Below are 14,461 nucleotides of genomic sequence, written 5' to 3'. Positions count from 1 at the left end.
ACCTGGCCAGCCAGCTCTCCCAAAACCAGCATCCCACTCAAATACCTGTGTTCTTTTTCACTCTGGGGGTTAGGCAAGACAGTCTGACCCAGATGGGGGAGGAAAGAGCAATCGCATTTGTGTCTAATTTACAGCTCTAATTAAGGGGAGAAAAGAAAAAGAGCATGAGAAGAAATTGTCCAGGAGTTGGAAAAGTGTTAAAGCACTCACATATCTATGGGCATGGCACCCTGTGAGTCAGCCTGTGCAGCTAAGCTGATCTCACACCAGCTCTGCTGGGAAGACAGTGCAAGCGCTTGTCCTGCATGTTCCCGAAAAGACTTAAGGCAGGCATTAATGGCCATACTCCTTGACTAGTGATAAAACCAAAGTGGTAAAAGGAAGAGGTTTGTCCAGGATCACACAAATTTTATCTAGAAGTCCAGAGACCAAACCTTGGCTTTCTCAGTCTGAGTACAAAGCTCTTGCCAAAGAACCAAACTGAAGACGAGACAGGAAGGGCATTTGCTCCAGACAGATTGCCAAGTCCAAAAGGCTTGAGGATGGGCTTCGATTAGATGGGAGTTCTGCAATCTGTAACTCCGTTTTCATGCTTTTGTAATTTCCTTATTTCAGTTTCTTGACTTCCTTTAGATTTTTTATTTATAATAGAGAGTGTACCAAACTGTAAAAGAAGAAAACTTTATTTTTAAGGTGATATCTTTTCTTTATTTCATTACTTTTTAAACTGATATACAATTGACATATATTAGTTTCAGGTGTTTGACAGAATGATTCAATATTTGTATAAAAAGAGAGGAAAACTTTAGATTTCAGTCATAATAGAATAGCTTATATTGAACCAATTGTCCCACTGAAAACAACTGTTAGCAGTTGGACAAAATACAGAAGCATTCGAGGGCACTGGAGAGTAACCACTGCAAATGACCCTAAGAGAAGCGAGGCACATCACGGTGAGCTCCATACTCACCCTGGGCCAATTCAAAGGGCAGAGAGTAGAGTAAGTGGCAGTTAATCCATCACTCTACTGGGCCAAGGAGACAGATCGGAGTTCAAAGCTGCCAAAGTGGCTGGGACTTGGGTGGTAAAATCCTGGAGAGGATGGAATTGCAGAGAAGTGAAGCCAGAAGGCTACATGCAATCTCCCCTTGAGTGTTTGCCAGCTCCCAAGCTGAGCAAGCACGGCAGAAACTGCAAGACAGCCAACAGGAAGCAGCAGCTGGGAGGCTAAAGTGCTGTGCAAAGGTTTCGCAAAGCGTGATACTGAAGAGTTACTGGTTGGAGCGCAAGGCCCACCAAGGTGGAGTAACAACCCCGAAACTTCCAACTGAGACCCTAGAAAGACCACAGCCTGGTTATGAAAGCAAAACCAAAACAGACCCACCTCAACAAAGTCTGAAACCAGCCCTTGAGAGGATCGAGGCGATTAGCCTGCACTGTCTGCCTCCTTTTCAGAAGGAACATAAAGTAGTGCACCCTCTAAAAACTAATAGCTAGTGAGCTAAAATAGGAGAAAAAGGGAATAATAAAAATACTTGATTCTTCCCCCCCAAAAAAACAAAAAGGGAGAAATAAAGGAATAAAGAATAGAAATAAAAACAAATAACAGTAGATAGAAACATAAACATTTTAATAATCACATTAAATGCTGATAGATTATTACTCCAATTAAAAGGCCAAATTTGTTTTTGGATAAAAAAGCAAAATCCACATGCTGTTTATAAAAGACTCAACTTAAATATAAGGACACAAAATTTTAAGGAAAAAAGAATGGAAAAAATATGTCACACAAATGCTAACCAAAAGAAAGCTGATGTAGCTATATTAATAAGAGACAATATGGACTATAGGGGAGGAATATTTCTAGAGGTAAAAAGTCACATTTCATAATGGGGAAATGGTCAATTATCAGTAAGATAAAACAGTCTAAATTTATATATACCAAAGAATTTATAATGTAAAAATAATTTGTAAAAAATGCAGCATAGTTTTGATATATATTAAGCAAAGTTGACAGAACCAAAAGGAGAAATAAACAAATCCACAATCATTATTGGAGATTTTAAACCTCTTTCAATAGCTAATAGAACAAGCAGAGAAAAAAATCATAAGGCTATAGAAGCTTTAAACAGCACAGGTAACCAGATTGACCTAACCGACATATATAGAACATTACACTTAATAATTGCAGCATACATGTTGTTTTCAAGAGCACATGAACACTTATCAAAATGGACCATGTGCTAGACCATAAAGTGTCAAAAAATTTCAAAGGATTGTAATCATACAAAGTGTGCTCTCTGACTGCAGTGGAATCAAACTGGAAATCAATAACAGGAAGCTAACTAGAAACCCCCAAACGTTTGGAAATCCCAGTGAAATTAGAAAATATTTTAAACCAAATAATAATGAAAATATGACATATCAAAACATTTGGGGGCCAGCCCTGGTGGCCTAGTGGTTAAGTTCAGCATGCTCCACTTTGGCAGCCTGGGTTCAGTTCCCGGGCATGGACCTGCATCACTCTGTTAGTGGGCATGCTGTGTTGGTGGCCCACATACTAAAAAAAATAGACGAAGATTGGTACAGATGTTAGCATAGGGCAAATCTTCCTCAGTAAAGAAAAAAAAATTGGCATACAGATAAGGCAGAGCTAGAAGGGAAATTTATAGCTTTAAATGTATATATTTGAGAAGACGAAAGCAAAAATCCCCATGATCTAAGCTTCTATCTTAAGAAGCTAGAAAAAGAATAGCAAATTAAATACAAAAGAATTAGAAGGGGGGCAATAATAAAGATGAAAGTAGAACTCTTTGAAATAGGAAACAAATACGCAATAAAGAAAGTCTACAACTTCTGGGGCCAGCCCAGTGGCACAGTGGTTAAGTGTGCACATTCTGCTTCAGCAGCCCGAGTTCGCCGATTCGGATGCTGGGTGCGGACATGGCACTGAGTGGCAAGCCATGCTGTGGTAGGCATCCCATATCTAAAGTAGAGGAAAATGGGCACGGATGTTAGCTCAGGGCCAGTCTTCCTCAGGAAAAAAAAAAAAAAGAGGAGGATTGGCAGATGTTAGCTCAGGGCTAATCTTCCACGCAAAAAAAAGAAAGTCTACAACTTCTAAAAGGGACTTGAGGTACCTACCTTTGTTTCTCGTTAAATGTTTGTTTTAGTTCTTCCTCTCAATCTGTTTACTTTTTATTTCCTTTTCTTATTTTATTGCACCAGCTAGGACTTTCAGGATGTTGTTGAATAGGAGTGATGAGAGAGCACATCTTTGCCCTTTTCCCAATCTTAAGGGAAAATATAGGGTTTCTCACAATTAAGTAGAATGTTAGATGTAGGTTTATCAAGTTGATAAAATTCTTCTCTATTTCTAGTTTCCTGAGAGTTTTTTTTTTTTATCATGAATAGGTGTTGGATTTTGTCAAATGCTTTTTCTGCATCAATTAATATGATTTTTCTTCTTTCATCTATTGATGTGGTATATTACACTGACTGATTTTCAAATGTTGAACCAGCCTTGCATATCTGGAATAAATTCAACTTGGTCACCATGTATAATCCTTTTTATACATTGTTGGATTTGATTTGCTAATATTTTGTTGAAGATTTTTGCAGCTACGTTCATGAGAAATATTGGTCTGTGGTTTTCTTCCTCAAAATGTCTTTATCTGGTTTTGTTATTAGGTATTAGGGTAAAGCTGGCCTCATAGAACAAGTTAGGAAGTACAGGTTTGTTTTTAAAAGTTCCCTTGAGAGACAGATGGTGGTGATTGTTCTACAACATTATGAATCTATTTAATACCACTGAGCTGTACGCTTAAAAATGGTAAGGATGAGGGTGGGCCCAGTGGCTAGTGGTTAGGCTCATGCACACTGCTTTGGTGATTCCAAGTTCACTGGTTCAGATCCCAGGCACGGACCCATGCACCACTTCTCAAGCCATGCTGTGGCAGGCATCCCACATATAAAATGGAGGAAGATGGGCACAGATGTTAGCTCAGGGCCAATCTTCCTCAGCAAAAAGAGGATTAGTGGCAGATGTTAGCTCAGGGCTAACCTTCCTCAAAAAAAAAAAAAGGATGGTAAATTTTATGTTGTGTATATTTTACAACAATAAAAAAAGTTTGTTTATGTTTCCTTGAACTTTGGCTATATTAAGAGGCGATCTATGTGAGACCGGACGGGCCTTTGTTGAGAGATCCAGGAAGCTCTGGAAGAAATGGAGCTGAAAGCCAGGCAAAGACCTGGGAGCCAAGAATTGTAGGGAGTGGCTATAGTTGTTTGCTCCCCTGCTAGGTTAAAATCTACTTGGGAAGGTTATAGACACATTTATGAATATTAAATTAATAATGGAAGATAGTACATTGACCAAAAAACACTTTAGAGACAGTATGCTGTGTAGGATTTGAGAAAGGGAGGTCTGGAAGTCTTTTTCTTCTTCTAAACTAAGTGTACTCTTTCTTTAACTCTTCTCCCAGCTGGATGGCTAAGGATGAGGGGCGAGGGTATGTGAAACACTGCCACAATTACATGCAAAGATTCAGCATTTTACACTCAGGGAAAAGGTAAACACACCACATTAAAACCCTATTAGTTTAAGTTCCTATAATTCAAAGGCACATTATTCTATCCAAGGTTGACAAAGCATACTTTTGTAATGTGGACACAGAGACCGCTAATCAAGTTAATGGTGTAGGCAAAATTGTGTTGGAGGTAGAAACAGAGGAAGGAATGACTTGGACTTACTTAAAAAGAACAAACACTTCAAGCTTGCTAACCATTATGGTAAAGCCTCATTAAGTTGAACTTTACTAGTTCGGCATTTATGCCAAAATTCAGTGCTAGTGCTGAATTTTACCTTCACTAAATATAATCTTTCTTCAAGATAAAAGGCATTTTAAAGGCTTTCCTTCTCTGATTTCTCAAAACGCCATTAAACATAGATCAGTTAAATTTTTACAGAATATTCTTATTTCACAGAATATCGTCTATTTTAAGACACTATCAATTACAGTTCACCATTAAAACACTATTTTAATACATAAACTGTTTTTAAGACCCATTCTAATTTTAGAAATAGTAAACCTGAAAAATATCCTTCTTAGAATTAAAGAAATTTCATAGCCCATTCTTCCTTCCTGAGCCTCAGACCCTTATAAGCCAACTGCCTGCTGGACACAACCCCCTCTATTTCAATCCCCCTGAAATTCAATCTATCCTCCCATCAACCCCACCCCCCCCCACCCAAATCTGCTCCCATTTCTATTTCCATTATCAAACCAATCACCAAGTTCCGTTCGTTGTACCTCCTAGGTGTGCTTTGACCCCATCCACTTCCTTTTATCCCCACTGCTCCCATCCTTGCTCACACTGCCAGCCTCTCTGTCCTGGAAGACTGCAACCTCCCAACTGATTCCTTCTTCAAATCTTCTTAATGCTTTCCCAAGACCCTTAGAATAAAATACCAAACCTTTACTGTGGGATCCGAGGCCCTTTGCAATGAGAACCCGTGCTTTGTTCTCCAGCATCGCCTCGCTCCACTTGCTTCCTTGTTCTACAAACTCCAGCCACACTGACCTCCTTGAGTTCCTCAAGCATTCATGGAAGGCTCCAACCCACTATTGATCCCCCCTCTTCCCTTTTGTCTAGCTTATATACATATCCTTCAGGCCTCAGCTAAAATGTCCCTTCCTCAAGGAGGCCTTCCCTGACCCCCAGCTCCCCCCACCCCTATTAGACTAGGTCCCTCTGTTCTGTGCTCCCACAGCACAGTGTTCCTTCATTTTCATAACACACATCATGCTAGTAATCATTTGTCCAAATCCGTCCTCCCCAATAGAGTACAAGCTGTATTCCTGCACTGAGTTTAATGACGGGCACACAGTAAACTCTCCTTAGAATTTTGGTACATGTATTAAAGAATAATATCATTAAAGAATATATGTTATTAAAGAATAAACATTCACGTCTATGCTACCTAAGAGCATGGTATCTGGAATCAGACTGCTGGGTTCATATCCCAACTTCCCCAGCTATTAGCAAAGGGACAAGTTACTTAACCATTTTGTGTCTCAACTCTTGCTTTATAAATGGGTACAACAATGCTATTTACTTCTCACAACCTGGGGCAGCTGTGAGGACTGAATAAATTAGTGTGTAAAGCACTTAGGACAAGTCTGGCACATAGTAAACACTCAGTAAACATTAGTCATTATTATGATCTCATTTATGTAGCCCAACAATCCTAGAAGAAATATAGTCAGTAAACTGGTGGGTACATAAGAGTCTCCAGAATTTGAGGAAAAGGTCACTGTCTTGAGATGCAACTACCACAATTCAACATAAAAAAGCATAAAGTCAGCCCTCAACTGGAGTAGTCCTTCCGTCACAATGGATTGGATATAAGCTGCTGCAGATAAAGCGTTGGGAGCCCTCCAAATGAATCAAGGTAGCAGGATGCATCTCCAGGCCCAGACTCCAAGATTAAACGAGATAATGCACATTAAGTGCACTTAGAAAATCATAAAGCATGATATAAATGTTTGTGGTTGTGATTACTGTTATTAGTAGTGGAGTAATTCTATTACCCAATCAACGGTATTGTAATCTGACGGTCTGAAGCAACACAATTGCTTGTAATCACAAGGGCAGAGGAACTGAAGAAGTGACAAGGAAGAAGTTGGTCCAGCACAATCCAATCAAGAGGGATGCTCATGTGAGACAAGAGAGATTTTAAAATTCATGGAACAAAGTTTCTCCCGACACCTTGCAAATACCTTGGTTCTGCTTGTCCATGCTTATCAGGCAAGTGCTTTTCCTTGATCAGTTTTGCAGGTACCAGGAAAAGAAACACCTTGGATACAAATCACTATAAAGTTCATTCATTCAGTCATCAAATACGTGTTGAGCCCCTAGTATATGGCAGATACCATAGAGTGATAAGTTAGTAGTAAGTAGTTCCTACCCTCACATTAAAGTCCAGAGGGGAGACAGACAAACAAGTAACCACACAAATAAAAACATGACTGCATCTTGTGCTAAGTGCTCTATTAGACTAGAGGGTGAAGAAAGGCTTTTCTGATACTTTAACTGGAGTTGGGGTTAACCAGACAATGGAATGAAGGGAAAGCTGTCAAGCAGAAGGTAGTAAAAAGCTTGGGGTGCTTGAGAATCTGAAAGGCCAATACAGATTGGAAGGGATCAAGGGAAAGAAGGACCACATGAAATGAGCCTGGAGAAGTAGCAGGGACCAGTTCAAAAGGGCCTTAGAGGCCACTCGGAGGCAGTTTGGATTTATTTTGAGTAGAAACTATAGAGATAAGATTGGACATGATGAGCTTTGTGCTTTAAAAAGATCCTTCTGATTGCTATGTAAAGAATGGATTCGAGGGGGCATTAAAGTGGAAATGGAGAGACCAGGTAGGAGAATTTTGCAATAATCCAGTCAAGGGATTATGGTAACTTGGACTAGAGTGGTGGCAGTACACAGAGAGGACAGGCTTGTGATGTGTTTAGGACATAGGATTGCTAGGATTTGGTGATAGATTTGATGTAGGGGAGGAGTTTGAAGGAGCAGTTCCAGGATTCCAGCTTGAGCTATTGGGTTGAAGAGTTCCTGTCCATTCAGGAAAACGAACGAAGGTGAAGGAGGAATAGATTCAACGTGGCTCTGGGTGGGAATGTAGATGTTTCAGAATGAAGAAGAGATCAGTTGGAATATGCTATCTTTGAGAAGCATGTGAGATCTCCCAGAGGAAATGTCAAGCGGCCATTTCGATAAATGGCAATGAAGCTTAGTAGAGAGGTCTGGACTTTCCCGGACATTTGGGGTCACTGGTGTATATAAAGAATTTGAAGCCTCAGGATTAAGGAGGTCACCTAGGTAGAAAATACAGAAAAGAAGCAAAGAGAACTACCAGTTTCAGGCTTCAGATTCCCACAACCTATCAACTCTGGATGGGTTAATAAGATGGAGTTTCTGAATCCGAACAACTTGATAACTGTTTTTTCATCCACAGTGACTCCAGGATGGTAGCCTGCCAAAACAAGCAGCAGCCCACTCCATCTATGACAACTCTATTCTAAAGCACAACAGATATTATTATTCCCATTTTACAGAGGAAAAAGTGAAGACTGTGAAAGTTTAAGCCGTTTGGTTAAACTCGCAGAATCAGTGAGTGACGGACAGGACTCAGACTAAATTTAGGACATGTAATTGCCTTTAAGAACTCTTTCCACCCTTCAAGCACAGATCCCTACAGTCAGCACAAACTTCTGAAAGTAAGTTTGTGAGCCTGGCGAGAAGACCATAGAACAAAGAGAGCTATTAGGCAAAATTAAATTATAACCCTGTGGGAAGAAAAGATCGTCATGAACTCAGGAAGTTAATAAAGGGTCTATGCGTGTGTGGACTGTGAAGGACAAAAAAGGATTAGGGTAGGTGAAAGGGAGAGGAAGGGAGCTCTCAGATTTAAGGACATCATGAACCAAGATGCAGAGCAAACCAGAGCTACAAAAGAGCTGATGGCCAAAGGGTTTCATTTCACACGTCAACTCTAATAGATCGGTGGTGGCTCAGTGCACGGGGATTACCAAGACTTTCAAGGGCAGGGGATAAGGATGTGGGGGTGGAGCATTACAGTTACCTTTCCCAGACCAGAGGATCTGTGTGGGTGACTGGGGAAAAACTTATTTGGATAGCTAAACAGATTATTTCAGTCTGGAAAGCCAGGCTACAGAAGTTGAATTCAGTTTAACAGTCCACAAAGAGCCTTTATAGATTATTGAAGAGGGAGGAAATATCATGAAATCTTCAGGAAAATTAATATGTTGTTGATGGTGTGCTACATAAGGTAAAGAAGGAAAGGACTCGAATCCCAGAGGAAAACTAGGACACCGTTAGCTTGATGTAAGTCAGTGGCTTTTCAAACCTTCCTTAGCAGGGAATTCTTTCTAAAAATTAAATCTTATACAAAATCCCAACATAAAAAGCAGAAAAAAGATTAGGATAATTTATTTTACAGCTTTAAACATATAACATATGCTTATAATAATGTCAACCAGAAAATAAAGGAAGTTGACTAAATAAACATAAAAGTTTTTACTCTGGGATGAGGCAGGAGAGTTGCATCTTGCATTACCTTTAGCATCCGAACATCTAATTTATTTCTGATTTTTGTTTTGGTCTTACAGCAGCAAGAGAATCTTAATACACATTGGTTCACACGGATAAGTACTTGTATATGGTAATCTTTGTTTTGTATTTTACAATTTGCATGCAGTCACAGGGTACTCGTCAATTAAACTAATCCAGATAGTGATGTTGTAGGAATTTTTTTCCTTAACAGAAATATGAATAGCAAGAAACCTCCAAAGCAAATAAGCACGTAGCCCTCTATAGTGTGAGATGATCGCGATGGGCCAAGATATAGGCTATTTGCTACTGTGCAATCACTGTAGTATGAGAAGAGCAAGTTCACGAAAGAAACTCTTCAGTCTGGCCAGGCTGACTCAAGTGGCTTTGAAGACCGATCGAGTGCAGTGCGCCTGTGCATGGCAGTGGATGAGTTGGCAGTTGTATGTAAGCAGATGTGCACAGTCCAGAAGTGCAAAAAGAGCAGTGTACAGTTCCAGCTTTCCCAATATCGAAGACATTAGGCTTTGAATTTGTGTTGGAATCTGCTGGTGTCACAATTCTTTATTTTACTTGGATTACCCCCAAAAAGAGAAACTAGGTGGCGAGGAGTAGAGGAAGAGGTGCTAGGTCTGAGATTTTTTTCTAGCTATAGAAGAGTTTTTGTAATGGGCTTGGATTAACACAGATCATTTACAAACCACATGAGCGAATTCCGTTTTTTAACACAAATATATTCCATATTACATGCCCCATGGTTGAAGGAACTTTGTATTTAACAGGGAATTTTAAAAGTGCTAATAATTCCCTTCCTTAGATCAAAGGCTATTGTAAGTCATTTATATTCCAGAAATTTCAGGACCATAAGGAGCAAAGACACTATTGGGTATAAGGTGTCATTTACCTTGAACCATATTTAGAGCATGTCTTCCGATATTATCGGGGTTTGCTTGTTTTTATCTGTTGGACAGGAAAGGAATCTTCTAGAGTAGGAAAAACTCTTTACAGGTACAGGGATATCAACTTGATATTCCACTTTTTAAAGTTACAAAATTAAAAACCTGCTTTTCCTGGAGTTTAGATTAGCTATCTTTTTATGCAAATTAACAATTATTCTCTCATTTTGATTAACATTTGATTCGCTCATGTTAAAGAAACTAAATTAAATTAAACAATGAATACAAACTTGGATAATTAAATCCCCTTAAACATTTTAAAATGTATTTATAAATTTAATAGAGTCAATTTTTTATTTTAAACATTTAAATGCCTGCAGAGCAAATTTATAACCTAATGAGTACTTCCCCAAGTACTTAAATAACTCTTATAAATCTAATGCATTAAATGCATAAATATGACAAATTAAATTCTCTTAAACATTCCAATTACTTGGAAAAAAGAATGTTAATACTGAAAGAAATGGGGACATGGGAAAGGGCAGGTGGTGTGAGAGAGGCGTGCTGATTTGAGGCCTTACTGACGTGCCTTCAGAAATTGGTACTAAGAGGTCTGGAACTGTGGTTCTCTGAAATCAGCATCACAGGAGGCCCTCAACACACACATGCCCAAAGGCCACTCTAGTCCTACTCAGTCTCAACTGCTGTGAGTACTATGAAAAGGCTCCTTGATTCCTAAAGTTGCCCAAGTTTTCCCAGACTTCCCACTCCCCACCTCAACCCCACATCTTACACCCTTAGCCTGCTCGTGGATCACTGGCTGGAGTGCAAGGAAAAGCTGCTTCCAGAGATGCAGGTTTGATAGTCATCGCCTAGATAGTGTCTTCCTTCTAAGCAGCTCCATGGAGCCAGTGTGTAGAGAGAGCGCATCAAGGCTGGCAGGACTCCCCTAGTGAGGGGACAGAAAGAAGAGAAGCCTAGGAAAGAAATTATGGAATCTATATCTAACTATGCCTTGGACAAAATAAAGTCATAAAACTTACCTTTTGCATTTATCACATATGAGAAATTAAGGTCTGGGTTCCTATTCCCCTCCTCCCCCAAATATGTATATATATATTTATTATCAAATGCCTTAGAATAGAAATATGGTGTTAAAAATCTACATTTGAATTCTGACAAGAGTGGAGCGAGGGTTTCACCAGTAGCCTAATATAAATATAGCTTCATTGCAGGGTTCAGGGAGAGACTTTTTCAAAGGATTCTCTACCCTGAGTGACAAAAAACTCAATGAATCAGGCCACCCCGTGGCTGAGAGGTTAAGTTCGCTCACTCTGCTTCAGTGGCCCAGAGTTTCGCTGGTTTGGATCCTGGGTGTGGACACAGCACTGCTCATCGGGCCACACTGAGGTGGTGTCCCACATGCCATAACTAGAAGGACCCACAGCTAAAATATACAACTATGTACTGGGGGGATTTGGGGAGAAAAAGAAAAAAAAAATGCAGTGAATCTTTTTTTTTCTTTTTCTTTTTTTTTAACAGGGGCTGCTGTACGCCCAGCACTGAGTGGGGCACTGTGGAGGTTATAGAAGAAATTCAAGTGATATTCATTTCCTCCAGACTGTACAGTTTAGCTGAGGAGATGAGACTAGCCCATATATAACAATAAGAACAACATGAGACCACGTACAATCAAATGGTAGGTAGAGTGTAGCAATCTGCATATAGGAGGGAGAAGAAAAGTTTGTGGAGATGGTTGGAGAAGGCAGTTTGGGCTCTACAGAGGTGCAAAGACATCAGCTGACACTCACAGAGTGGGTAGGACACATAGCCCAACCCAGATGCAGAGGCCTCTGGGTACCTTGAAGGAAAGGCCTAGTAGAGAAATACTGAAAATTATGGTAAGCTGACCACATTTTCCATAAAAATATCAGGACACATGGTTTGACACATGGTCTAACAACAGGAAAGAATATTATTAATTGGGACTGTCCCAGAAAATCTGGAACATGTGGTCACCCTATTTACGGGCCAGGAAAATCCTAACGGCAAGAGGGAGAGGACCAACCCCAGGTAGACAAGACGCGGCCACACCATCCGAGAAGCGGCTAACCTGTAATTCCCCACAGGCATCAGAGTTAACGTTCTTCATTAAGGTTTTTGCTAAGCTTTTCAGAGAAAAGGTCAGTGCCTGAACAATAAAAGCCAAGCTGGAGAATTTATATTCAGATTTCTTAAACTGCATTCTTTAATATTCTCTCAATTCTCTCAAATAATTTTTGTAGTAGGCAGGGTATAAATAATGAATGCAGAAATATTTCTTCCAGCTGGGGTAATAAAACAAATTCCATTTTAAATTTTCCAAAGTTTCCTTCCCTATAAGAAAAAGGGAACATCCCTAACCCGTGAAGTTCCCAGGCGGGTTGTCAGAGCCCTCATTCACATTGAAAAATATCTTTTAAACTACCAAGATTGTTATACGTAGTGTTGCCCTTTGCTTCCCTGATATCTTGCTGTTTTAATAGCTGGCTGTCTGAAATAAAATATATGACAGAAACTTCCTTATCCAGTTTTGCAATTTAATAATCTTAGCAATTATTGGAAAAGAGACAGTGTTAAGGGCTTTAACTCAGGTCTTGGCAGGTTAATACATCTTCTGTTTCACCTTTCAGCCCATCCCAGAGCTCAGAGACCACTTGCCAATTCGTTCACAATACTAGCAAGGAAACACACATTTTTCTCCTTTTATGGTCAGTGAATACATTGACCGATGATGTGGTAAACAGTGCTGAAGCACAACAAAGTCGCACATTGGAGCTGCATTTTTCCTGTGCCTCTAAAAAAAAATCTGAAATGCATCTTAAAATATAGCATTAATATTTCTGATAAAAGCAAAACAACATGTTTTTAATAAGAGTTCCTGGGTTACTAGACTTATCTCCTTTTTTTTGTTTTTTTGGGGTTTTTTTGCAATCTTCCACCATTATTTCAGGCCTTGAAAAACTTGGGTACATTTAAAGACAGAGCTTGACTTTCATTAGCCAGTGTTGCTAAAAAAGGAGAAACACCTGAACACACACTAGAAAGTGCATGTTTTGCAACCATTAAAATCAAAAATTGTATTCAGCCTTAAAAGGGAATGAAATTCGGACACATACTACAACATGGATGAACTCTGAAGACATTATGCCAAATGAAATACACCAGATGCAAAAGGACAAATACTGCATGATTCCGCTTACATAATGAAGGACCTAGTGTAGTCAGTTTCATAGAGACCGAAAGTAGAATGGTAGTTGCAAGGGGCTGGGGTGAGAAGGGAAGGAGCAGTTATTGTTTAATGAGTACAGAGTTTCAGTTTGGGAAGATGAAAAGAGTTCTAGAGATAGATAGTGGTGATGGTTGCACGACAATGTGAATGCATTTAATGTCACTGATCTGTACACTTAAAAATGGTTAAGAAGTCAATTTTAGATTATGTATATTTTTCCAAAAACTTTTTAAATTAAAAAAAATTTAATTATGAATAAAATTCTAGATATTCATATCACCGTTATCTATCTGGATAAAAACTCTCCATCCCAATCCCTAAGTCTAGGTCCAAAGCTGACAGGTGACTATCCATGGCCTTTGGAGAATTTAGTCAAACCCTAAGTACTCAATAAATTCAGGTGGTGACAACAGTGGGACAGCTATTTTCCTTGTTCCCTTGTATAAGTAAATGTCAATACATTTTAACATCATTTTAATATAATAATAATAGCTAAATTTCTTGGGTGTTTATTATATACTAAGTACTGGTCTAAGTATTAAAATCCTAACAACAACCCTAGGAGATTTTATATATGAGGAAACTAGTCTCAGAGAGATTATTTATCCTCCATCACCAGCTACTAAGTGGTAGTTCTGGGGTGTTAATCCCACAGTCTGGCTCCGGGGCCCATGCTTTAAAGCACTAATCTAATGCTAGACTTTGGGAAAACAAAGGAGTCTAGTGTAAGCACTACTATTTTCATAGGTGGAATCTCTTTGCTCAATCTTTCATTTCGTCAGTAAGCATTTATTAAGCACTTACTGTGTTCCAGGTAATGTGCCAAGTACTAGAGATTAATCAACTAAGAGGACACGGTCTTACAGTCTCAGAAAGAGAGAAAGAGAAGTGAAAGGTACGCAAGAAAGTGTGATAAAGAATACTGTGAGGAGGAGCTCAGCAATACCTGGAGGGGCACTTTGCCTATTTTTTCCCTTTCTATGCTCCAAGGAATATTTCAACTCTTTAATTTCACTGATATGACCTGTAAATAGATCAAACGACAGAGAAAAGTAAAACAAGTATCAGAAGGTACTTGAGGATACAAGATACAAGAGCATAGAAAGCACTCTAGGTGGTGTACATTAACTCTAAAAAGACCAGCTAGAAAGGTTA

General features: G+C 39.3%; 1 long non-coding RNA gene across 3 annotated transcripts in view; it reads right to left on the bottom strand.

The window, feature by feature from the left end:
• Positions 1–5,768, bottom strand: part of LOC139076445 (uncharacterized) — a 43,028-nt gene extending 37,260 nt beyond the window's left edge. The window contains exon 1 of one of the 3 annotated variants that reach the window (XR_011528066.1): positions 5,477–5,768. This is a non-coding gene — a long non-coding RNA (uncharacterized lncRNA). The remainder of the gene's footprint in view (positions 1–5,476) is intronic. The other 2 variants (XR_011528065.1, XR_011528064.1) reach the window with 2 other exon arrangements.
• Between the last annotated feature and the right edge of the window lie 8,693 nt (positions 5,769–14,461).

This window comes from Equus przewalskii, chromosome 16, assembly GCF_037783145.1.
Source record: "Equus przewalskii isolate Varuska chromosome 16, EquPr2, whole genome shotgun sequence".
Classification (NCBI taxonomy): domain Eukaryota; kingdom Metazoa; phylum Chordata; class Mammalia; order Perissodactyla; family Equidae; genus Equus; species Equus przewalskii.
Note: the sequence above shows the minus strand (reverse complement) of the source record. Positions and strands in the feature narration are given on the sequence as shown.